Source organism: Bos grunniens, chromosome 12, assembly GCF_055505025.1.
Source record: "Bos grunniens cultivar Pamir isolate PY7600 chromosome 12, Bosgru_T2T1.0, whole genome shotgun sequence".
Taxonomy (NCBI): domain Eukaryota; kingdom Metazoa; phylum Chordata; class Mammalia; order Artiodactyla; family Bovidae; genus Bos; species Bos grunniens.
This window is the reverse complement of record NC_141176.1, coordinates 52,902,705-52,926,741: the sequence shown is the minus strand read 5'-3', so window position 1 is coordinate 52,926,741 and position 24,037 is coordinate 52,902,705. Positions and strand designations below refer to the sequence as shown.

The 24,037-nt window shown below is 41.2% G+C and overlaps 1 long non-coding RNA gene across 4 annotated transcripts in view; it reads right to left on the bottom strand.

Annotated features, from left to right (window-relative positions):
• Positions 1-5,691: 5,691 nt before the first annotated feature.
• Positions 5,692-24,037, bottom strand: part of LOC147361772 (uncharacterized) — a 117,846-nt gene continuing 99,500 nt past the window's right edge. For all 4 annotated transcript variants that reach the window (XR_015138245.1, XR_015138246.1, XR_015138247.1 and 1 more), the window contains 3 exons: positions 23,203-23,273; positions 6,381-6,444; positions 5,692-5,826 (listed from right to left, as the gene is read on the bottom strand). This is a non-coding gene — a long non-coding RNA (uncharacterized LOC147361772). The remainder of the gene's footprint in view (positions 5,827-6,380; positions 6,445-23,202; positions 23,274-24,037) is intronic.

Sequence of the window (24,037 nt, the reverse complement as noted above, 5' to 3'; positions counted from 1 at the left end):
TTGTATCTATTTGAGATGATGAATGTTAACTAAACTTATTGTGGTAATCATTTCATGATATATGTAAGTCAAATTATTATGCTGTATACTTTATACTTACACAGAACTGTATGTCAAGTGTATCTTGATAAAACTGAAGGAGGAGAGTTGTTATTTTCTAAGTCAAATTCGTTTGTGATGAAGAATCATACTATTTTTTTTAATCTAATGCATGATTCCCCACCTGCTCATTTTAAAGACAGCAATGAACTTGTAGTTATGGTGGTATCTTTCCTAGTTTTATAAGCTGATATTTATTAAGGGCATTCAGGCTTCCCTGGTGGCTCAGATGGTAAAGAATCCACCCACAATGCAAGAGATATGGGTTTGATCCCTAGGTTGGGAAGATCCCCTGGAGAAGGGAATGTCAACCCACTCTAGTATTCTTGCCTGGAGAATCCCATGGACAGAGGAGCCTGGCGGGCTACAGCCCATAGGGTCACAAAGAGCCGGACACAACTGAAGTGACTTAGCATGCATGCATTAAGGGCATGCAATGCATAGATAGTATACTAAGTACTTAAATGAATTATTTCCTTTCTCTACACAATAATTTTATAAGTACTACTAATATACCCATTTTAGAGATGAGAAAACTGAGGTTTGAGGAGATAATGCAGGTTTCCCAAAGTAACATAGCTGATTAGAGAGAGAGTCAGGACTCACTAAGATCTGCCTGAATCCAAAGCCTGAACTCTTCTTCCCTATGCCCCAAGAGATGCTTTTCTGAAAGAAAGGTATATTTTCTTTTGAATATCTGTGAAGAGCAAGTTAGAGGATCATTTTCCTAAGCCATTGTCAAGCCAAGAAGGCATTTCTGGCTTACTGGGAAAGTGACGCTTCTCATCCTGATCTGGATCGCTGATACTCTCAAGGGTGTCTGGTGTTCGTTTCCAGGGTGGTGAATTCTGACAGCGTGCACGTTTGCTCCTGTGGGGAATCCTTTCACACTGTGTTATCTCTCGGCTCTAAATCTAATTTGTAGCTGCAGCCACCATAAGCAGTGTCCTCCCACTGTCAAGTCTTCCATCTTGAACTGTGTCTCTACAATGAATGACGTGTGTGTGTGCTAAGTTGCTTCAGTCGTGTCCAGCTCTTTGCAACCCTGTGGATGATAGCCCACTAGGCTCCTCTGTCCATGGGATTCTCCAAGCAAGAATCCTGGAGTGGGTTGCCATGCCCTCCTCTGGGTGATCTTCCCAACCCAGGGATCAAACCTGCGTCTCTTTATGTCTCCTGTATTGGCAGGTGAGGTCTTTACCACTGGTGCCACCTGGGAAGCCCAAGAAGTGAAAATGTTAGTTGCTCAGTCATGTCCAACTCTTTGCCAACCCATGAACCATAGCCTGCCAGGCTCCTCAGTCCATGGGATTGTCCAGGCAAGAATACTGGAGTAGGTAGCAGATTCCCTACTCCAATCTTCCCATCCCAGGGATCAAACCCAGGTTTCCTGCATTGCAGGCAGATTCTTGATCATCTGAGCCACCAGGGAAGCCTGATGGCAAGTGTATAAGAGTTTTGTTTTGCTTTTACATCATGCAAGTAGGACTTTGAGTGAGTCATGAAGCCTCTCATTTTTCATCTGGGTCATTAGGCATATGAAGTCATCGGCTTCCTGGAAGAGGCTGGAAGAAGGAAGCAGAAACCTATATGATTAAAACACACCAGTGGGACAAGCAGTCCAGAAAGCTCCACGCAGTGCCCAGAGGCCTAGAGTGGCACAATGGCTCAGCCCTGAGTGTGTCAGTACCAAGTACACAGTACTGAGAAGTCCAGTGAACACAGAGCTGGATGTGTGAGTGGACATCAGGAACAGAAGCTGACATGACCTCAGAGAAAGGCTTAGGGCAATTGTCCCCCAAAGGAATGATGAGAACTTTGGCCCAACAGGACCCACTGAGTGAAGCGCAAAGCAAGTGGCTTATTTGTTTGTTTTTTTTTTAAGTCAAAGTTCAGAATGAAGTATTATCTGCCTGCCAATGCAGGAGAGGCAGATTCGATCCCTGAGTCAGGAAGATCCCCTGGAGAAGGGAATGGCAACCCACTCCAGTATTCTTTCCTGGAAAGTCCCATGAACAGAGGATCCTGAAGGGCTACAGTCCATGGAGTCACAAGAGTCAGACACAACTGAGCCATGGAGAACACACACACAAAGTTCAATGAGGGAAATTAATAGCTTGTGACCTGACACTGAGTGTCCATACCATAGAACTAGATTTCCTGCTGTTTATTTCAGCTCAGAATGAAATTAATTCCCAGTCAGGCACTCACCTCATATCCTGTGTGGAATTTGTTACGGGAATTTAACAAATAGGGGTTTAGGAAGCCAAGATCACTTAAATTATATCCTCTTGGCTTGAAATCCTAATTCATTGATTTAAATAAAAGAGTTTCTTTCATGATAATTAATTAAATACTATATTCTAAGAAACCGAGCAATTGGAGATGTCCCTGAGATACTTAGATGAGCATTTAAGTGTATGTTACATTGTTCCTTTTTTTTACAGGTTGACTCATAGTCAGCCTAGACCCAGGAGGCGAAGGCTGCTATTTGTCCCCAAATAACTGGTCTCGCTTCTTCCTGGGCACATCATTGTACAAAATAAAAAGTGTAGCTCTCAGTTTCCCTTACAGATAAGCTTACCCTTGTGATTAAGTCTGGCCAGTGGGATGTGAGGCACCAGGAAGGGTTCTTAAATGATGAGAACATGCCCTTCTCCAATTTCTCATCACGATGTCTGGGTGGGGACATGGCGGCATGACCTGAGAAATGGAGACCCTGGATGGAGGAGAACCAAGATGGGCATCTGGGTTCTTGAGCACTTTAAAAAGCAGAAAGCCGGCCTCTCAGCCATGGGATGCCTATATACAGGCATTAATGGGAGAGGAAAATGAGCTTTCTTTACTAAAGCATTTTCACTGGAGTTTTATTGAAAGCAGAAACTACTAGTAAACTCAATTCTAAGTAATTCACTGTGCTGTCATCTTTGTAAAAGTCATATCAAGAAGAAAAGTATGAATTCTAAGTGGTTACAGGACGATCAGTGTATAATGTGGTAGATGTGAGGGTAAATCTGTGGGAACTCAGTTCTCAGCTCATCCTTTTCAGCCACTTATGTTTTCTGTTTAATACAACGTACAAGCTGAGCAGTGAAATTAACATCCCCAGAATAAAGCGTTTACTTCTGTCACTGTTTCTTTGAGGAACTTGTATGAGATTTTCCTACTTGGACATAAGAGAGACGCTGAACAGCCTGCATACTCCTATAGCTTAATCCAAAAAGTTTTCTTAAATTAATGGAATTAGAAGAGAAAATAACTAACTAGGGGAATAGAAAACTCCCCTACTGACAAACAAAATGATTAGTGGACCATAAGATGAGAGAGAAGATTTACCCTAACCCCTCTCTGGCAGCTAAAGTGGTAAAGGGGCTTTATTCAGTGGCTGGATGATTCTGTGAAAATTTGTGAGAAGGAAGATTAATAATTGACACCCATCATTCTTCTGGGCGCTCTCTCCATATTATTTTCTAACACCCGTACTCTTTTCAGCCCTAATGTTCTCACGATGTCTTTTGGCTGTCCCCTACACACCACACACACACACACACACACACACACACACCCTTACTAAGAAATGATTCCATTTCCAGACCTTTTCTCTCATTTAGTTAACATAATAGGAGTTAATACTTATACGGTCTTCATACATATATGCTCACTCAAACCTATGAAGAACATGGTTACAAGGCATCCTATTATCCCCATTTTAAAGATGAAAGTGTGAGTTGCTCAATGTGAATTTGTTCTACAAATAATAGTCTATTCTCTCAGGGATATTTGTGAAATGAAAATTGTTGGCATTTCTCAGTTACGTCTTCCACAAAACACAACTCCTAAGTCTAGCTAGTGTGGGTCTTCTCAAGGAAAATCAATACTACAGAACTGGTCAGTCTATTAGAAGAGTATTTCGGGAAGGGGGCTATCTGTACCACCCAAAGGATTAGGGTTAGGGTTAGGGTTTGGTCACTCAGCCAGTTAGCACAAGCTGGGCTTCCATCAGAATCCTACGCGTGACTATACTTGAGCTACTAATACACAATGTGAACGTGAGAAAGTAAGTTAACCCGGCAATTTTTAAAGTGAGATTGGTAAGAGTGAGCGCTGCTCTACCTGAGCCCAATAATATATTCAAAATTTTCAAAATTGTTTCCCTCTTTCTTTCATGAGGCCTAAGGTTTTGATCTAGGGAAACTGCTGGAATTTTATTATTTCCTGCTTAGTATTGACTGCTGTTCTTCCATATCATTTACGGTTCATTGTTATCTTCACTGTACCATTGATTTTTTTTCTTCTTCTGTGCTGCTAGCCTTTTGAATCTGCCAAATACAGACATTAAAAAAGACTTTTTATCTATTGTGATCATGACATACTTTATATTTCTGAGGTCTGATGCTGAGTTTTTCAAGTAAAGGTACTACCCACAGAAGCTACGCCTTGTAAAGCAGTATATTTATAATAATAATTGATATTGTACACTCTGTGTGATGGATTTTTTTTGGTCCCTATTAGCAGAAGAAGAAAGTGATGCTCAGGGAGATATCATGCATTGCCCAGAACTAGGCAGTGGCTGGGGCAGGAGCCAGAATTCATCCAAATCTCCTGACTCCCAGCTTTGTGCTCCTTTTACAGCACTGTGCAGTGTCATGTCTTTACCAGATTGAAAGGATCCATGTTTATTTTTTTCAGTTTTTTTATTAAATTTTTTTAACACCCAAAACATTTTGCATTGGGGTATAACCTATTAATGATGTTGTGATAGCTTCAGGTGAACAGGGAACGGACTCAGCCATACATACACATGTGCCCAATCTCCCCCAAGAAAATATTCATGTTTATAATGGTAAAAAGCCCATGAATTATATTTTTAAGGTTATAAAGCCAAGGAAAATCATGATTCAATTTATTAAAACTCACTAAAAAGCCAAGCAATGTTTCCATAAACATATTTACTTACGTCTTTAGCCAATGCTCATTTAAGGGTGTCCACTTCCCCTCCTCTCTTCTGTCGGAAATTGGAAAACTGACTGGCAATATTTGATGAGAGACAGCGCCTGTGTTGTGTACATGGATTCCACCCCCGCCTCCTGTACTGTCACGGTCTTTGTAAACCGGGACTGGGGACTGGAGTCGACGAGAAGAGGGACGCAGGAGACCCAAGTCTCGAGTGAAACAAGGGTGCTTTATTTGCAGAAATGTATGTTTATGTATCTTCATACAAGGCAGTTTTAGGCAGTAAAAAAATTGAGCAAACACAAAGCCAAGCAAATAACAATCTTCAAAGGGCCAGAAACCATTCAATATCCTGAGTAAGAGGGGCATCACTGAAAAGGTCATTGAAGGGAGTCACTGAAAGGAATCCAAGCAGGTGCCCCCTCTCATGATCTCAGTCCTGAGAACTGCATGAGGCACTGCTCGTTCCTGTTTCCCAGGAACTGATAAGGAATAGAGAGTCCTTGAGAAACAGCACACAAAAGAAGAACATATTGGATCCCTTAAAGTTGAATGTCCCCTGACACTGTAAATGGCGTTGGCCCACAGCAAGGCATTTGCCTAAAAGGCAGTCAATTCCCTGGCCTGCTAGGAACCAATGCCAATGTGGCCCAGCTTAAAAAGATGAGCTATGCCTAAGAGATTCCTTTGTTGAGGATGTGGGATTGAGTTAGCAACAGGGTCAGAGTCATCTTGTAGAAAGCATCAGGACCCACATGCGGGTTCACCGGCAAGCTGAAACAATGAGGAAATGAAAGTCAAGTGTATAAATCATAAGAATCACCATTGATATGGTACTTACAATGTGTTTCACATGGTGGGTTTCTCAGTTTATTTATCCCATGAAGTTTTTACTATATTAAACAACTCCCCACCACCACCATTCTACTGATGAGAATACCAAGGCTCACAGGCATTAAGAAACTTATCCAAGGTCACACAGCTAGTGAGATCACTAGCTGGGAGAGCAAGACTGAAGCCCAGGAGATGTGGCTTTGCTGCCAAATTTGATTTCACAAGAATAGCAAGGAGAGATAAGAAAGCCTTCCTCAGTGATCAATGCAAAGAAACAGAGGAAAACAATAGAATGGGAAAGACTAGAGATCTCTTCAAGAAAATTAGAGATACCAAGGGAACATTTCATGCAAAGATGGGCTCAATAAAGGACAGAAATGCTATGGACCTAACAGAAGCAGAAGATATCAAGAAGAGGTGGCAAGAATAACACATAAGAACTGTACAAAAAAGATCTTCACCACCCAGATAATCATGATGATGTAATCACTCACCTAAATCCAGACATCCTGGAATATGAAGTCAAGTGGATCTTAGGAAGCATCACTAGGAGCAAAGCTAGTGGAGGTGATGGAATTCCAGTTCAGATCAGATCAGATCAGATCAGTCGCTCAGTTGTGTCCAACTCTTTGCGACCCCATGAATCGCAGCACGCCAGGCCTCCCTGTCCATCACCAACTCCCGGAGTTCACTGAGACTCACGTCCATCGAGTCAGTGATGCATCCAGCCAGCTCATCCTCTGTCATCCCCTTCTCCTCCTGCCCCCAATCCCTCCCAGCATCAGAGTCTTTTCCAATGAGTCAACTCTTCGAATGAGATGGCCAAAGTACTGGAGTTTCAGCTTCAGCATCATTCCTTCAAAAGAAATCCCAGGGCCAATCTCCTTCAGAATGGACTGGTTGGATCTCCTTGCAGTCCAAGGGACTCTCAAGAGTCTTCTCCAACACCACAGTTCAAAAGCATCAATTCTTCGGCGCTCAGCCTTCTTCACAGTCCAATTCTCACATTCATACATGACCACTGGAAAAACCATAGCCTTGACTAGACGAACCTTTGTTGGCAAAGTAATGTCTCTGCTTTTAAATATGCTATCTAGGTTGGTCATAACTTTCCTTCCAAGGAGTAAGCGTCACCATCTGCAGTGATTTTGGAGCCCAGAAAAATAAAGTCTGACACTGTTTCCACTGTCTCCCCATCTATTTCCCATGAAGTGGTGGGACCGGATGCCATGATCTTCGTTTTCTGAATGTTGAGCTTTAAGCCAACTTTTTCACTCTCCACTTTCACTTTCATCAAGGGGCTTTTGAATTCCAGTTGAGTTATTTCAAATCCTAAAAGATGATGCTGTGAAAATGCTGCACTCAATATGCCAGCAAATTTGGAAAACTCAGCAGTGGCCACAAGACTGGAAAAGGTCAGTTTTCATTCCAATCCCAAAGAAAGCAACGCCAAAGAATGTTCAAACTACCGCACAATTGCATTCATCTCACACACTAGCAAAGTAATGCTCAAATTATCCAAACCAGGCTTCAACAGTATGTGAATAGTGAACTTCCAGATGTTCAAACTGGATTGAGAAAAGGCAGAGGAACCAGAGATGAAATTACCAACATCCGTTGGATCATCAAAAAAGCAAAAGAGTTCCAGAAAAACATTTATTTCTGTTTTATTTACTATGCCAAAGCCTTTGACTGTGTGGATCACAACAAACTGTGGAAAGTTCTTAAAGAGATTTTAAGAATTTAAAATTAAAGATAATCTGACCTGCCTCTTGAGAAATCTTTATGCAGGTCAGGAAGCAACAGTTAGAACTGGACATGGAACAACAGACCAGTTCAAAATTAGGAAAGGAGTACGTCAAGGCTGTATATTGTCAGCTTATTTAACTTATATGCAGAGTACATCATGAGAAACTCTGGGCTGGAAGAAGCACAAGCTGGAATCAAGATTGCCAGGAGAAATATCAATGACCTCAGATATGCAGATGACACCCCCTTATGGCAGAAAGGGAAGAGGAGCTAAAGAGCCTCTTGATGAAAGTGAAAGAGGAGAGCGAAAAAGTGGGCTTAAAGCTCAACACTCAGAAAACTAAGATCATGGCATCTGGTCCCATCACTTCATGGCAAATAGATGGGGAAACAGTGACAGATTTTGTTTTGGAGGGGCTCCAAAATCACTGCAGATGGTGACTGCAGCCATGAAATTAAAAGATGCTTGCTCCTTGGAAGAAAAGTTATGATCAACCTAGACAGGATATTAAAAAGCAGAGACATTACTTTGTCAACAAAGGTCCATCTAGTCAAAGTTATGGTTTTTCCAGTAGTCACGTATGGATGAGAGCGTTGGACTGTAAAAAAGGCCGAGTGCCAAAGAATTGATGCTTTTGAACTTTGGTGTTGGAGAAGACTCTTGACAGTCCTTTGGACTGCAAGGAGATCCAACCAGTCCATCCTAAAGGAAATCAGTCCTGAATATTCATTGGAAGGACTGATGCTGAAGCTGAAGCTCCAATACTTTGGCCACTTACTGCAAAGAACTGACTCATTGGAAAAGACCCGGATGCTGGGAAAGATTGAAGGTGGGAGGTGAAGGGGACAACAGAGGATGAGATGGTTGGATGGCATCACCAACTCGATGGACATGAATTTGAGTAAACTCTGGGAGTTGGTGATGGACAGGGAGGCCTGGCATGCTGCAGTCCACGGGGTCACAAAGAGTCAGACACGACTGAGTGATTGAACTGAACTGAAACGCAGCTTATTGTACAGACACAGAGAAGGTAATAAAAGGCAACACACACACAAAGAGAAGCAGAAAGTCACAAGAGAGAAGGACCTGGAAACAAGCAGGGAGGGACTTCCCTTGTGGTCCAGTGGTTAAGAATCCACCTGCCAGTGCAGGGGACATGGGTTCGATCCCTGGTCTGGGAGGATCCCACATGCCACAGGGCAACTAATCCTGTGTACAGAACTACTAAGTCTGCACTCTAGAGGCTCGTGTTCTGCAACAAGAGAAGCCACCTCAAAGAGAAGTCCACACACTGGAACTAGGGAGTAGCCCCTGCTCACCGCAACTAGAGAAAACCTGAGAGCAGCAATGAAGACCCAGCACAGCCAAAGATAACAAATAAACAAGCAAATTAATTAATTAAATTAAAAAAGAAAGGCATAGGCAGGGAGAGAGAGCATACGATACACAAGAGGCACCCAGCTCCCAACTATACTCTTCTTCTGAGAGTCCCATGAAATCCCTGATTATGCCCTTATGTAGCACGGCTTAGTGCATCTGTGCCTTGTAAATGAGAGATTCCCTAAATAAAATAATATGACTCATTTTGGTACTTTGTAAATATAGTACCAAAAGGTATAAAAGTTATATTACTATGTATTTCTTGTTTGAGGAAAACAGTGGATCTCTTAAAGATTAATGAGCCCAATACTAAAGAGAAGGTACAAAAATTCACACACAAAAGAAATACTTATAATTTCAAGAGTATGACAGTATGATGTAGATGAAGATAAACTGAATAAACTCAAAATTTCTGATAATAACTCATGAAAAGTTTCTGAAGAAATAAAGCCTAAGCAGGGACATAAGGATAGGTTCATGTTTGTTTAATATACAGCTTGAATCAGGGTAAATGGAATACCTTTTGCCTCAATACAGAGGAGGAAATAGCATGAGGAAGGTTGGATAATAAAATGAGTATGTGTGTTATTGGAAAATAGAGGAAAGAAAAAGTTAAATAAGTAAAAGAAAATAGATAAATAAATAGATCAAAGAAAATAGATAAAAAAGAAAAATCAGAATGAAGTTAGGTGTTGTATGATTGCACAAAAACCTAGGCTAGGGTAATGAATTTCTCTGGTTTTATAAAAATTTTATATATTTTTGGCTGATGCTTACATTAAAGCACTTAAACATAAATTTTTATTTTCACAAAACCATCACTAAATTCTCATTTTATGACATTTGACTGAATAATCAAGCATGCTGAAATCCATGCCTCCTTGCTCACTGTCTTCCAGCTGGAAATGCATTCCCTGTTATCCTATACATTGCCATATACTAGGCCCTCCTTTAATACTTGTGGACTGATCGTGTTATATCCTCATTCAAACATGAGATCATGTCGATAAAATGTCAAATCCCATTCAAGTTTTTTAACATGAATTTCCTATATTCATGTCTTAGAAAACCAAAAAGTTCTTTGCTGATGATTCCCTGCTTTCTGCACCCCCTATTAAGTTTTCTGTGACTGCAAAAAAGATCAGTTAAAACATGAATTTTTAGTTATTTAAGCAGATTAGATTTTGCCCTAAAATAAAGTGTTGGCTATGCTTTGTTTGCAAACATAGTCCAAATGGCAGCCTGGTCCTCTCTAACCTAGAAAACGCAAAGGGACTGGATTCAAGGAACCAGGGTGGTAAAAATACAAACTAAAGACACTACCAATAGAAAGAGAAAAGGAAAGAATAATAATTCATAACAACCTACCCTGTAAGTAATTACCATATAAAATACAATTGAGAATCTTCTTTGAGCTTCTCAGAGAACTGTACTAAAAAGCTGCAGAATAAAGCTCTTTTATCCTTTGTTAGAATGCATAACGTTTGCTAATCTACTCCAAATGCAAAAGAAAACATTCAGTTTGAACAGTTGTATGGACAAATGGAGATTTGTAAAATTACGGATTAACATCAGTATTTGTAACGTTCTTATAGCATAAGTGAAATGGCAAGTAACTCTGACAAGCTTTGATATTATCTCAAAATGAGGAAGCAGGTCAAAGAAAATTTTAAAAACAAAGATTTATACTATAAGATGTCTCAATATATTATAAAACTGTAATATTAAAAACAGTTACCTTGGCTTAAAATATAATTATATGTTTTTATATTTACATACAAATAAATAGAATCTTGGTTTATTTAAAACAGTTTATAAAATTTAAATATAAAAATTCTTGCAATATTTCAAGCTTTTTCATTATTATTATATTTGTACAGTGATCAGTGATCAGTGATGTTACTATTCTAATTATCTGGGGGGGCATTGCGAACCGCACCCATATAAGATGGTGTAGTTAATAAATATCTGTGTCCTCACTGCTCCATTGACCAGCCATTCCCCATCTCTCCCTCTCCTCAGGCCTCCCTCTTCCCCAAGACAAACCAATATTGAAATGAGGCCAATTGACAACCCTACAGTGGCCTCCTGGAGAGGAGGGCATGGCAACCCACTCCAGTATTCTGCCCTGGAGAATCCCCAGGGACAGAGGAGCCTGGCAGGATATAGGCTATGGCATCGCAAAGAGTCGGACACGACTGAGCAACTAACACACATGCACACACACACACCGTGGCCTCTAAGTGTTCAAGTGGAAAGAAGAGTTGCATGTCTCTCACTTTAAATAAAAAAGTAGAAAGGATTACACTTAGTGAGGAAAGCATGTCAGAATCCAAAACAGAATAAAAGCTACTTCATCTTGTGCCACTTATCCAAATCGTGAATGCAAAGGAAAAGTTCTTGGAGGAAGTTAAAAGTGATGCTCCAAAGAACACACAAACGATAAGAAACAGTCTTATTGCTGATACCCAGACTTTTAGTGGCCTGGATAGAATACCAAACCAGCCACAACGTTCCCTTAAGCCAAAGCCTAATCCAGGGCAAGGCTCTGATCTGTGAAGACAGAGAGGTGAGGAAGCTGTAGGAGAAGAGTTTGAAGTTAGAAGAGATAGGCTCATGAAGTTTAAGGAAAAATGCCATCTCGATAACATCAAATTGCAAGATGAAGTAACAAGGACTGGAATAGAAGCTATAGCAAGTTATTCAGAAGAGCTGGCTAATGTAACTAATAAAGATAATTAAAGACAGATTTTCAATATAGATGAAATAGCCTTCTATCAGAAGATGAAGATGCCATCTAGGACTTTCATAGCTAGAGGGGAGAAGTCAATGCCTGGCTTCAAAACTTCAAAGGACAGGCTCACTCTCCTGTTTAGCGGCTGATGCAGCTGATGGCTTGAAGTTGAAGCCAATGCTCATTTCCCATTCCAAAAATCCTAGGTCCTTTAGATTTATGCTAAATCTCCTCTGTTTGTGCTCTATAAATGGAGCAATAAAGCCTGGATGATGGCACATCTGTTTGCAACATGATCTATTGAATATTTTAAGTCCATTGTTGAGACCAATTGCTCATAAAAATTAAAAAAAAAAAAGATTCCATTCAAAACATAACTGTTCATTGAAAAGGCATGTGGTCACCCAAGAGCTCTGATGGAGAAGTACGATGAGATTAATGTCGTTTTCACATCTAATACAACATCCATTCTGTAGTCCATGAATCAAGAAGTAATTTTGATTTTTGAGTCTTATTATTTAAGATGTACATTTTATAAGGTTATAGCTGCCATATAATGACAAAATAAATGGAAAGTCTCCTGGAAAGGATTCACCATGCTAGATGCCATTAAGAACATTCATGACTCATGCAAAGAGGTCAAAATGCCAACATTAACAGGAGTTCGGAAGAAGTTAATCCAGCCCTCGTGGATGACTTTGAGGGGTTCAAGACTTCAGTGGAGGAAATAACTGCAGATGTGGTGGAAATAACAAGAGAACGAGAGGTAGAGACTGAAGACGTGACTGAGCTTCTGCCATCACTGATGAAACTTTAACAGATGAGGAAATGCTTCTTATGAGTGAGCAAAGTAAGTGGTTTCCTGAAATGGAAACTACTCTTGATGAAGATGCCATGTAGCTTGTTGAAATGACAACAAATGATTTAGAATATTACATAAACTTAATTGATAAATCAGTGTCAGGGTTTGAGAGGACTGTTTCCAACTTGGAAAGAAGTTCTGTTGGTAGAATACTATCAAACAGAATTGTGTGTGACAGAGAAATTGCTCATGAGAATCCATTCATGTGGCATACTTCATTTTAGCCTTATTTTTATAAATTCCTACAGCCACCCCAGCCTTGATCAGTCAAGATCCATTAATATGGAGTCAAGATCCTTGATTGTTAGCATTTTTAGAAACAAATATTTTTAAATTAAGGTATGTATATGGATTTTTTCAACATAATGCTATTATACACTTAAAATACTTCAGTATAGTATAAACCTAAGTTTTATATGTTCTGAGAAGCCCCAAAATGTATGTGATTTGGTTTATTGTGATACTTGCTTTATTGTGAATAAATAAAGCAATGATGGTCTGGAAACAAACCCACAATACTTCTGAGGTATGTGTCAGTTCAGTTCAGTTGCTCAGTTGTGTCCAACTCTTTGCGACCCCATGAACTGCAGCACGCCAGGCCTCCTGGTCCATCACCAACTTCCGGAGTGTACCCAAACTCATGTCCATTGAGTCGGCAATGCCATCCAACCATCTCATCCTCTGTCATCCCCTTCTCCCCTGCCCTCAATCTTTCCCAGCATCAGAGTCTTTTCAAATGTGTCAGCCCTTCGCATCAGGTGTCCAAAGTGTTGGAGTATCAGCTTTAACATCAGTCCTTCCAATGAACAACCAGGACTGATCTCCTTTAGGATGGACTGGTTGGATCTCCTTGCAGTCCAAGGGACTCTCAAGAGTCTTCTCCAACACCATAGTTCAAAAGCATCAACTCTTCGGTGCTCAGATTTCTTTATAGCCCAACTCTCACATCCATACATGACCACTGGAAAAACCATAGCCTTGACTAGATGGACCTTTGTTGACAAAGTATGTCTCTGCTTTTTAATATGCTGTCTAGGTTGGTCATAACTTTCCTTCCAAGGAGTAAGCGTCTTTTAATTTCATGGCTGCAATCACCATCTGCAGTGATTTTGGAGCCCCCAAAAATAAAGTCAGCCACTGTTTCCATTGTTTCCCCATCTATTTGCCATGAAGTGATGGGACCAGATGCCATGATCTTAGTTTTTTGAATGTTGAGCTTTAAGCCAACTTCTTCACTCTCCACTTTCACTTGCATCAAGAGGCTCTTTAGTTCTTCTTCACTTTCTGCCATAAGGGTGGTGTCATTTGCATATTTGAGGTTATTGATATTTCTCCCAGCAATCTTGATTCCAGCTTGTGTTTATTCCAGTCCAGCATTTCTCATGATGTACTCTGCATATAAGTTAAATAAGCAGGGTGACAATATACAGCCTTGACGTACTCCTTTTCCTATTTGGAACCAGTCTGTTGTTCCATGTCCAGTTCTAACTGTTGCTTCCTGACCTGCATACAGGTTTCTCAAGAGGCAAGTCAGGTGGTCTGGTATTCCCATCTCTCAGAATTTTCCACAGTTTGTTGTGATCCACACAGTTGAAAGCTTTGGCATAGTCAATAAAGCAGAAATAGATGTTTTTCTGGAACTCTCTTGCTTTTTCAATGATCCAGCGGATGATGGCAATTTGATCTCTGCTTCCTCTGCCTTTTACCAATCCAGCTTGAACATCTGGAAGTTCACATATTGCTAAAGCCTGGCTTGGAGAATTTTGAGCATTACTTTACTAGCATGTGAAATGAGTGCAGTTGTGCAGTAGTTTGAACATTTTTGGCATTGCCTTTCTTTGGGATGGAATGAAAACTGACCTTTTCCAGTCCTGTGGCCATTGCTGAGTTGTCCAAATTTGCTGGCATATTGAGTGCAGCACTTTCACAGCATCATCTTTCAGGATTTTAAATAGCTCAACTGGAATTCCATCACCTCCACTAGCTGTGTTCATAGTGATGATTCCTAAGGCCCACTTGACTTCACATTCCAGGATGTCTGGCTCTAGGTGAATGATCACATCATTGTGATTATCTGGATGGTGAAAATCTTTTTTGTACAATTCTTCTATGTATTCTTGCCACCTCTTCTTAATATCTTCTGCTTCTGTCAGGTCCATACTATTTCTGTCCTTTATTGAGCCCATCTTTGCATGAAATGTTCCCTTGGTATCTCTAATTTTCTTGAAGAGATCTCTAGTCTTTCCCATTCTATTGTTTTCCTCTATTTCTTTGCATTGATTGCTGAGGAAGGCTTTCTTATCTCTCCTTCGTATTCTTTGGAACTCTGCATTCAAATGGGTATATCTTTCCTTTTCTCCTTTGCTTTTTGCTTCTCTTCTTTTCACAGCCATTTGTAAGGCCTCCTCAGACAGCCATTTTGCTTTTTTTGCATTTCTTTTTCTTGGGGATGGCCTGCTCCCTGTCTCCTATACAATCATGAACCTCTGTCCATAGTTCATCCAGCACTCTGTCTATCAGATCTAGTCCCTTAAATCTATTTCTCACTTTCACTGTATAATCATAAGGGATTTGATTTAGGTCATACCTGAATGGTTTCGTGCTTTTCCCCACTTTCTTCAATTTAAGTCTGAATTTGGCAATAAGGAGTTCATGATCTGAGCCACAGTCAGCTCCCGGTCTTGTTTTGGGTGACTGTATAGAGCTTCTCCATCTTTGGCTGCAAAGAATATAATCAATCTGATTTCAGTGTTGGCCATCTGGTGACGTCCATGTGTAGAGTCTTCTCTTGTGTTGTTGAAGAGGGTGTTTGCTATGACCAGGTCATTCTCTTGGCAAAACTATTCACATTTGCCCTGCTTCATTCTGTACTCCAAGGCCAAATTTGCCTGTTACTCCAGGTGTTTCTTGACTTCCTATTTTTGCATTCCAGTCCCCTATAATGAAAAGGACATCTTTTTTGGGTGTTAGTTGTAGAAGGTCTTGTAGGTCTTCATAGAACCATTCAACTTCAGTTTCTTCAACATTACTGGTCAGGTCATAGACTTGGACTACTATGATATTGAACGGTTTGTCTTGGAAATGAACAGAGATCATTCTGTCACTTTTGAGATTGCATCCAACTACTGCATTTTGGACTTTTTTGTTGACTATGATGGCTACTCCATTTCTTTTAAGGGATTCCTGCCCACAGTATGCTTATACACATTTAAATTCACCAGGAAAAATCTTTTAAGAATGTAATAGTTTCATGGCAAAGAGATGTCTAGTCACTTCAAAAAACTTAACACTTGTTATCAACTGTTTGGGAAAGTGATCAACCTCATAAGTCATCAAACAATGCCAAAGGTTTGGTACCACTCCAGTTCATCCAAAAATTTACCTCCTATAAACATGTTTCGGAGAAGGCAATAGCACCCCACTCCAGTACTCTTGCCTGGAGAATCACAGGGACGGGGGAGCCTGGTGGGCTGCCGTCTATGGGGTCGCACAGAGTCAGACACGACTGAAGCGACTTAGCAGTAGCAGCAGCATAAAGGTGTTTAGGAAACTATATACCACAATGGGGTTCAGTGCTATGAAACCAGTACTTTTCCACATCAGTCTCTTCCTGAGATGACCACAACCTGTTAATTTTTTTAGAAGCAATTTGACAGCATGCCCTTCAGTGAATGTGCTAGATTGGTACTCCCTCAACAGCCACTCCTATCTTCTTCACTAAAATAGTTCCCTAACCTGCTAAACTGCCAAAGCCAGAAAACTGAAAATTCGTATTCCAAAGCTTCTGGTAGCCCCGATTCTCATATGATTCAAGTTGGTATGGGCTTCCTAGGTGGCGCTAGTGTTAAGGAACCTGCTTGTCAATGCAGGAGATGTCAATTTCATGCCCCTAGTGGGATTTGGAAAGCAGACGGGAAGCGGCGGCCATTCTTGGCTGCTGTGGCATATCTTCTGGCAAGAACAGATGTGGAGACATTTGGGTTTATAGTGATAGGGTGACAAGAATGGCCAATATTCCCCCACTTGCTTTATGGGTTTCAAATATGAGGCATTCATTTGCTAGCGTGGGTGTTAGTGGGCACAGTGTGGGTTTGCACATGGCAACTGTGGTGGCCATGTTTCAACTCACCAGGTGGCTTCCTGACCATCCCTAGTAGAGGCATCAGTCCCCCTGCTGGCCCAGTTCTGAGTATGACATTGAGACTTATTCCTGGAAGCTCAACCTAGATTCTCTCTCCAAATTCTGTAAGCCTTTTAATGCCTTACTATAAATCTTTTCTACTATTCTCTATGGTTCTGTTCTCTGACTAAACCCTCATTGACACATGCGTCAGAAGTCTCTAAGAGGGTCATACTGTTGTCCCAGTCATTCCATTTCTGGACTCCTGTCTATTTAAATAATATCTAAGAAGTGCAAGGTTTATTAGCAAAAATATGCATAATTGTACAATAAAAATTTGAAACTAATCAAAAATGGGGACTATTTAAGTAAATTGTGGGACATTCATCCAGTATGGTGGACACTGCTTTTAATAATAATAGTATGAGCCCTGCTCTCCTGTCTCTAGAACTTTGCTCACATGCTGTACTTTTCAGAAAAAATGAATCCCAACCCCTATGGTTTCCTTTCCTTTTGTCTAATTACTATGGTTCTTACTTGTCCTTCAAATATTTATTGATTATATACTATATGCCAAATGACCATCTGGACACTGCGTTAACAGCAGCAAAAAAAAACAAAAATTCATGAACCATGAAACTCAGGCTCTAGATAAGGAAATAGCAGACAAAAACATTTTAAGTAATATATATGGCATATCATATGCCATACATTTCTCCTTTAGGGAAACTCCTGCTGCTGCTGCTGCTGCTAAGTCACTTCAGTCATGTCCGACTCGGTGTGACCCCGAGGGATTGCCCTGGGATTCTCCAGGCAAGAACACTGGAGTGGGTTGCCTTTTCCCTCTCCAATGCGTGAAAGTGAAAAGTAAAAGTGAAGTCACCCAGTCCTGTCCGACTCTTAGCGACCCCATGGACTGTAGCTGCCGGGGACCAGCCCCGGCTGATCCAGGGTATTCGAAGGAGAGACGGCATAGGCGAGGATCAGGATACGATAGCTTCAATTAGATATTAATTAAAGATATAAAGAGTAATAGAATAAGGATAGCTCAGTAGGAAAATTCAGTGGAGAAAAGAGGCTGAGTAGCTTGGTTTACGCGGGAGACCAATAAAACTTCAAGACAAGAAGTTTGCACCACTTACGTAGGCCGCAGGCGTCCTTCCGTTCTCCCGAAGGAGAGGAGACACTGAGGCCTCCCCGGTCGGATCTTAGAAGCCCAGGCATAATTAGTAAGCATGGTGGGTTCCGCGCTCCAGATGGAGACTCAACCAGAGTGAGAGAGAGAGCGACATGGGGAGACCAGTATTTCGAGAAACTGATCCCAATTCTTTATTTTCCATGGTCTACTTTTATACACTGAGATGTTATGCAAAAGTCACGTGGGGACAGCAGTCCTGACTTTTATTAAAGTCAGGTGCTTCATACAAAGGTATACAGAGGTCTTAGGGGTGTTACATCATCTTCTGGCCAGGGGGGCCTGCTGACAATTTACGACCCTCTCCTTGTGATAGCGGTCAGTCAATCAGGACACTTATTTCTCCAGGGCTGATTATTCTCAAAACAGATGCCACCCAAATAAAGTTACATTCCTACAGGGTGAGGGTGTAGTGGGTTTTAGTTAAGGAAAGAATTTACTTAGCCTAAGGTCTAACGTGATTAATATCAAAGGTTAATTCTATATATTCATTAATGTGTGTAAGGGCAGGGGATATGGAGACTTAGCAACAAACATTGGCTCAACAAATGAAAAACCCTTCACCAACACAATTTCTAATTAGCCCATTATACTTATACTAATAGTTTTCTAACTTTTCTAAGGAACCTGTTTTTAGAAGGTTTAAAGCATCTTGTGCTGTGAGCGATCACATGTGGCCGGACAAGCCTGTCAGGCAGGCCAGAGAACCTTCAGAGGAGTTTGTAGGTTAAAACACTCTTATCACGCCCAGGAATTATTATTAACTGGAGCTCTAGGTTAACTCCTTCTCCGAAAGAGGTGGTGGGGGACAGCCCCCCGTAAAGTCAGAGGTGTAGGTAAGAGCACAAAGTAGTAAAGTAGGCAGGCTCTGGTTATGGGGGTAGATGCTCGAGGAGTTCCAGGGGGACTCCTGAGGCTTGATCCCGCCTTTGCGTATGTCGAGCCTCCTTCCTCATGACCTTTGCCATGGGCGGAGTACCTCACTCTGGCCCCCAACATCTCCTCCATCCATGGGATTTTCCATAGGAGTCCTCAAAACTGGGTTTGGTATCTCTTCCTCCCTTAGCAGTCTCAGTTCATATTACAAGTTGTATACATCATTGTTGCTGTTGTTCAGTCAACAAGTCATGTTTGACTCTTTGCGACTCCCATGGACGTCAGACTCCCCTATCCTTTATTACCTCCTGGAGTTTTCTCAAATTCATGAAATTGCATTTTTACTGGCAAGACACTTTTTGACAATAAGCTCTTTGAAGGCAGGGCCTTATCTCTTTTGCTTAGTCTATCCTGGTATATATTCAACATTCAGTAAATGCACTAATTCCATAAAGAGATGAATGATGTTTTAAATATTTTTTAATGAATTGAGAAAATTGCTATAATGAGAATAATGAAAAATAATTAAACTTCAAAATGTTATGCACTGCAAAATGATGATAATTGTTGAAGCTGGGTGAGGGGTTCCTGGGAATTTAGTTGTCTTTTTACTTTTGCATAAAAGTTTAGGAAAATGTTACCCCAAATTTAATATCTCTTATGTCAAGAACACACTACACAGAAGAAAAAAATGAAAAAAGTACCTTAAAATATTGAGGCTGTTATTACAGACTGTTTGAGTATTTTTGCTGTGGTTAGCAGAATTCGAAGTTGGCCCATGTTTGTGTATAGTCCTCTCCCCTTGAGTGTTAGCTGAACCTGTGAATATGATGAGATACCTTATCTATGATTTAGTTACTGCTGCTGCTGCTGCTAAGTTGCTTCAGTCGTGTCCGACTCTGTGTGACCCCATAGATGGCAGCCCACCAGGCTCCGCCATCCCTGGGATTCTCCAGGCAAGAACACTGGAGTGGGTTGCCATTTCCTTCTCCAATGCATGAAAGTGAAAAGTGAAAGTGAAGTCGCTCAGTCGTGTCCGACTCCTAGTGACCCCATGGACTGAAGCCCACCAGGCTCCTCGGTCCATGGGATTTTCCAGGCAAGAGTACTGGAGTGGGGTGCCATTGCCTTCTCTGATTTAGTTACATTATATGGCAAAGGCAAAGAGATTTTTCAGTGATAACCAAAGCCCTTCATGAGCTGAGTTCACTGAAAGGGGGATGATCCTGGGTGGGCCTGGTCTAATCAGGTGAGTCTTTTGAAAGCTGGCCCAGATCTTCCCTGAAAGGTGAAATGCCTGTGGCTTGAAGAAGTTAGGCAGCATGAGTTCTACAGCTGCAGGAAATGAGTTTTGCTAACAGCAACTTAGACTTGGAGTCATACCATAAACCTCAGATGAGACCATAGTCCCTAGTGACACCATGAAGGCAGCCACTGAGCAGAGGATCCAGCTGAGCTGTGCCCAGACTCCTGACCTACAGAAACTGTGAAATACTAAATGTATGTTGTTTCAAGCTACTGTGTATATGCTAAGTCGCTTTGATCATGTCCAGTTCTTTGCTACACTATGGACTGCATGTAGCCCACCAGACTCCTCTGTCCATGGGATTCTCTAGGCAAGAATACTGGCATGGGTAGCCCCTTCAAGCTACTAAGCCTGTGGTAATTTGTCATGTGTTGATAGAAAGTGAATTCATTTCCTTCCCCCTTCTCTAAGTTTTCCAGATTTTCTTTAGTAAATATGCTTACTTTATAACAGAATAAAAAGCTTTTTACAAAAATAAAACTAGTATAGATAATATGCCAGCCAAGTCATATCTTGCAGAAAAGTGAAATGACATTATTTTTCTTAATGTTGCTAGCAAAGAACTACATTAAACAGAAGGAAATCTTCTCTTTGTACTTTAATGTTTGGGATCAAATCCAAAGTTTGCTAGATCAAGGTCAAAGCTTCACTCTATGTATCAAACTGAGTGGGCTCTGAAAATAAAAGTGCTGAAAGATAAACTTTTGCACAAATCATTCCTCTCTTATTGTACTAAACTTCCTTGAAACCACCCAGCAAACAGATTTTAATCTCAGTTTAACAGCAACACCAAGCAGACTACCCCACTGATTAATGACAACAAAACAGTGGAAAAGGAGGCCATTCATGAAACAAACAATGTAACAATCAGTCAAGCTATGGAGAATAGTATTCAAACACTACCAAGTACTTGACTCTCTAGCATCATTCCGTGGAGACCAGCTGAACTGTTAAATACTTTAATATCAAATGTATCAGTGCAAAAGATCACAGTTTTAAGTAGGTGGTGGTGCTTTAGTCCCTAAGTTCTGTTCGACTCTTGCAACCCCATGAGCTGAAGCCTGCCAGGATCCTCTGTCCATGGTATTCTCCAGGCAGGAATACTGGAGTGGGTTGCCATTTCCTTCTCCAGGGGATCTTCCTGACCCAGGAATCAAACCCAGGTCTCCTGCATTGCAGGCAGATTCCTTACCGACTGAACTATGAGGAAAGATGTATCAAGTAGGATGAGAACTCAAATATATAACGTGGTATTGACTGATCACCCACAATGAGATGGATTCGCTATGCGGCATGCTTAGCTTAAATACTGATAGAGAAACACAAAAACTTTCTAACACCAATTTGCCACCTGCATCTGCCAGACAGACACATTTGACATGGAGATGGGATAGACAATTATCATCCTTGCATCTTTCAAGCCCCTGCTGGTGACTTTCTGATTCCTTGTACCATGTGAAAATGGTTATTGATTTGCTTGTTTTGCATTTGATATTATCTATTATTTCATTATTCCTTCAATCTGTCTCTACATTGGTCACCTCAAGAGATCTAGGACTCCTACAGCAGCCCCTAATTCCTCAATTCTAATCCCAGTTGGTTCTATGAGAAATGAAGCAATCCCTTCACTGCCACCCCAAACCTGACTTTTTTTTTCCCATGGCAAGTCAAGAAGCAACAATTAGAACTGGACATGGAATGGTTCCAAATCAGGAAAGGAGGACGTCAAGGCTGTATATTGTCACCCTGCTTATTTAACTTCTATGCAGAGTACATCATGAGAAATGCTGGGCTGGATGAAGCACAAGCTGGAATCAAGATTGCCAGGAGAAATATCAATAACCACAGATATGCAGATGACACCACCCTTATGGCAGAAAGGGAAGAACTAAAGAGCCTCTTGATGAAAGTGCAAGAGGAGAGTGAAAAAGTTGGCTTAAAACTCAACATTCAGAAAACTAAGATCATGGCATCTGGTCCCATCACTTCATGGCAAACAGATGGGGAAACAATGGAAACAGTGAAAGACTTTATTTTCTGGGGCTCCAAAATCACTGCAGATGGTGACTGCAGCCATGAAATTAAAAGAGGCTTGCTCCTTGAAGGAAAAGCTATGACCAACCTAGACAGCATATTAAAAAGCAGAGACATTACTTTACCAACAAAGGTCCATCTAGTCAAAGCTATGGTTTTTCCAGTAGTCATGTATGGATGTGAGAGTTGGACTATAAAGAAAGCTGAGCACCGAAGAATTGATGCTTTTGAACTGTGGTGTTGGAGAAGATTCTTGAGAGTCCGTTGGACTGCAAGGAGATCCAACCAGTCCATCCTAAAGGAGATCAGTCCTGGGTGTTCATTGGAAGGACTGATGCTGAAGCTGAAACTCCAATACTTTGGCCACCTGATGTGAAGAACTGACTCACTGGAAAAGACCCTGATACTGGGAAAGATTGAACGCAGGAGGAGAAGGGGATGACTGAGGATGAGATGGTCGGATAGCATCACTGACGCGATGGACATGAGTTTGGGTAGGCTCCGGGAGCTGGTGATGGACAGGGAGGCCTGGCCTGCTGTAGTCCACGTGGTTGCAAAGAGTCAGACACAACTGAGTGACTGGACTGAACTGAACTGAACCTGCCATACCAAATATTTTACTTATTAATTTGTCTTATTCCTCCAGGACTTAAGCTCCATCAAGGTAGATTTTTTTGTTTGTTTTGTTCCCTCATAAACAACCACTGCCATAGTGTCTAACATAAAGCAGACATTCAATAAAAATTGTTTAAAGAGTGGATTAAGTATTTTTTGAAGACCATTAGGAAGAATTCTAGGGGCTTCCACTGGGCTCTTCTTATCACAATAACCTTTGTTTCATGTATCAGTGTCAGTAAAGGGATTTTGCAGTTGCTGAGGGGTTTTAATTGTAATAATAAAATCAGTAACAGAGGTGAGTCCAGGTTCAGCTGATATAGATTCAGCTCAAAACTCTACTTATTACCTGATCCCTGTAAGCCCTCATCCTGACTGATAGTCACAGTGGGGTTCTGGCCCCTCAGAAATTAGTGTTAACTCAGAGAAACTTGTGTACTATACCTGAAAAGTCCAGGCACTTCATTTTCCCAATGTTGTCATCCCAATAGTTGAAGGTCCCTTTGCAGAAGAGGCTGGAAGAAATACATACTTACAATTGTAGCATTGAATTCTTTTTCAAGGCAGTGTAGCTTTCTTTCGGTTTGTTGTTTAGTTGCTAAGTCATGTCCGACTCTTTGTGACCCCATGGACTGTAGCCTGCCAGGCTCCTCTGTCCATGGGATTTCCCAGGCAAGAATACTGGAAAGGACTGCCATTCCTTCTCTGGGGGATCTTTCTGACCCAGGGATCAAACCCACGTCTCCTCCATTGGCAGGCTGGTTCTTTACCTCTGAGCCACCAGGGAAGCCCTGCCTTCCTTTTAGTATTGAGAATTTAAGTTTGGAAATTGGGTATAAAGGCCAACACTTTCTTATGTGGTAGTTCAAGTTGGACATCTGACTACCATACCTAGAGTTTTAGGGGTTTGACTGGTGTTGGTACTGTTTGACAAATCAAATGTTCTCTTGGCAGGTTGCATGCATAGTTCATTCCAAGAATACCATGAGTGATTAGCAAATACCAGTGCTCTCTGGGGATTGGACCACTTTGATTACCACACTGGCTCAGCCTCTCCTTCCCCCGATGGCCATCCAAGCCCCAATTTCCTCCAACATTTATGGCTGCTACATGGTTTCTGCCACTTTGGGATTCTAGTATCAAAGTGAAATCAGAGAGCTCATTTCGACTGTGCCGCCTCTCACTGCATCTAGGTCCACAAAGAGCAGCTTCTATAGGAATTTTCCAAGACTGGGTGCTCTTCACCAGTGAATTTCTCAATGCTTGGCTCTATGAGGAG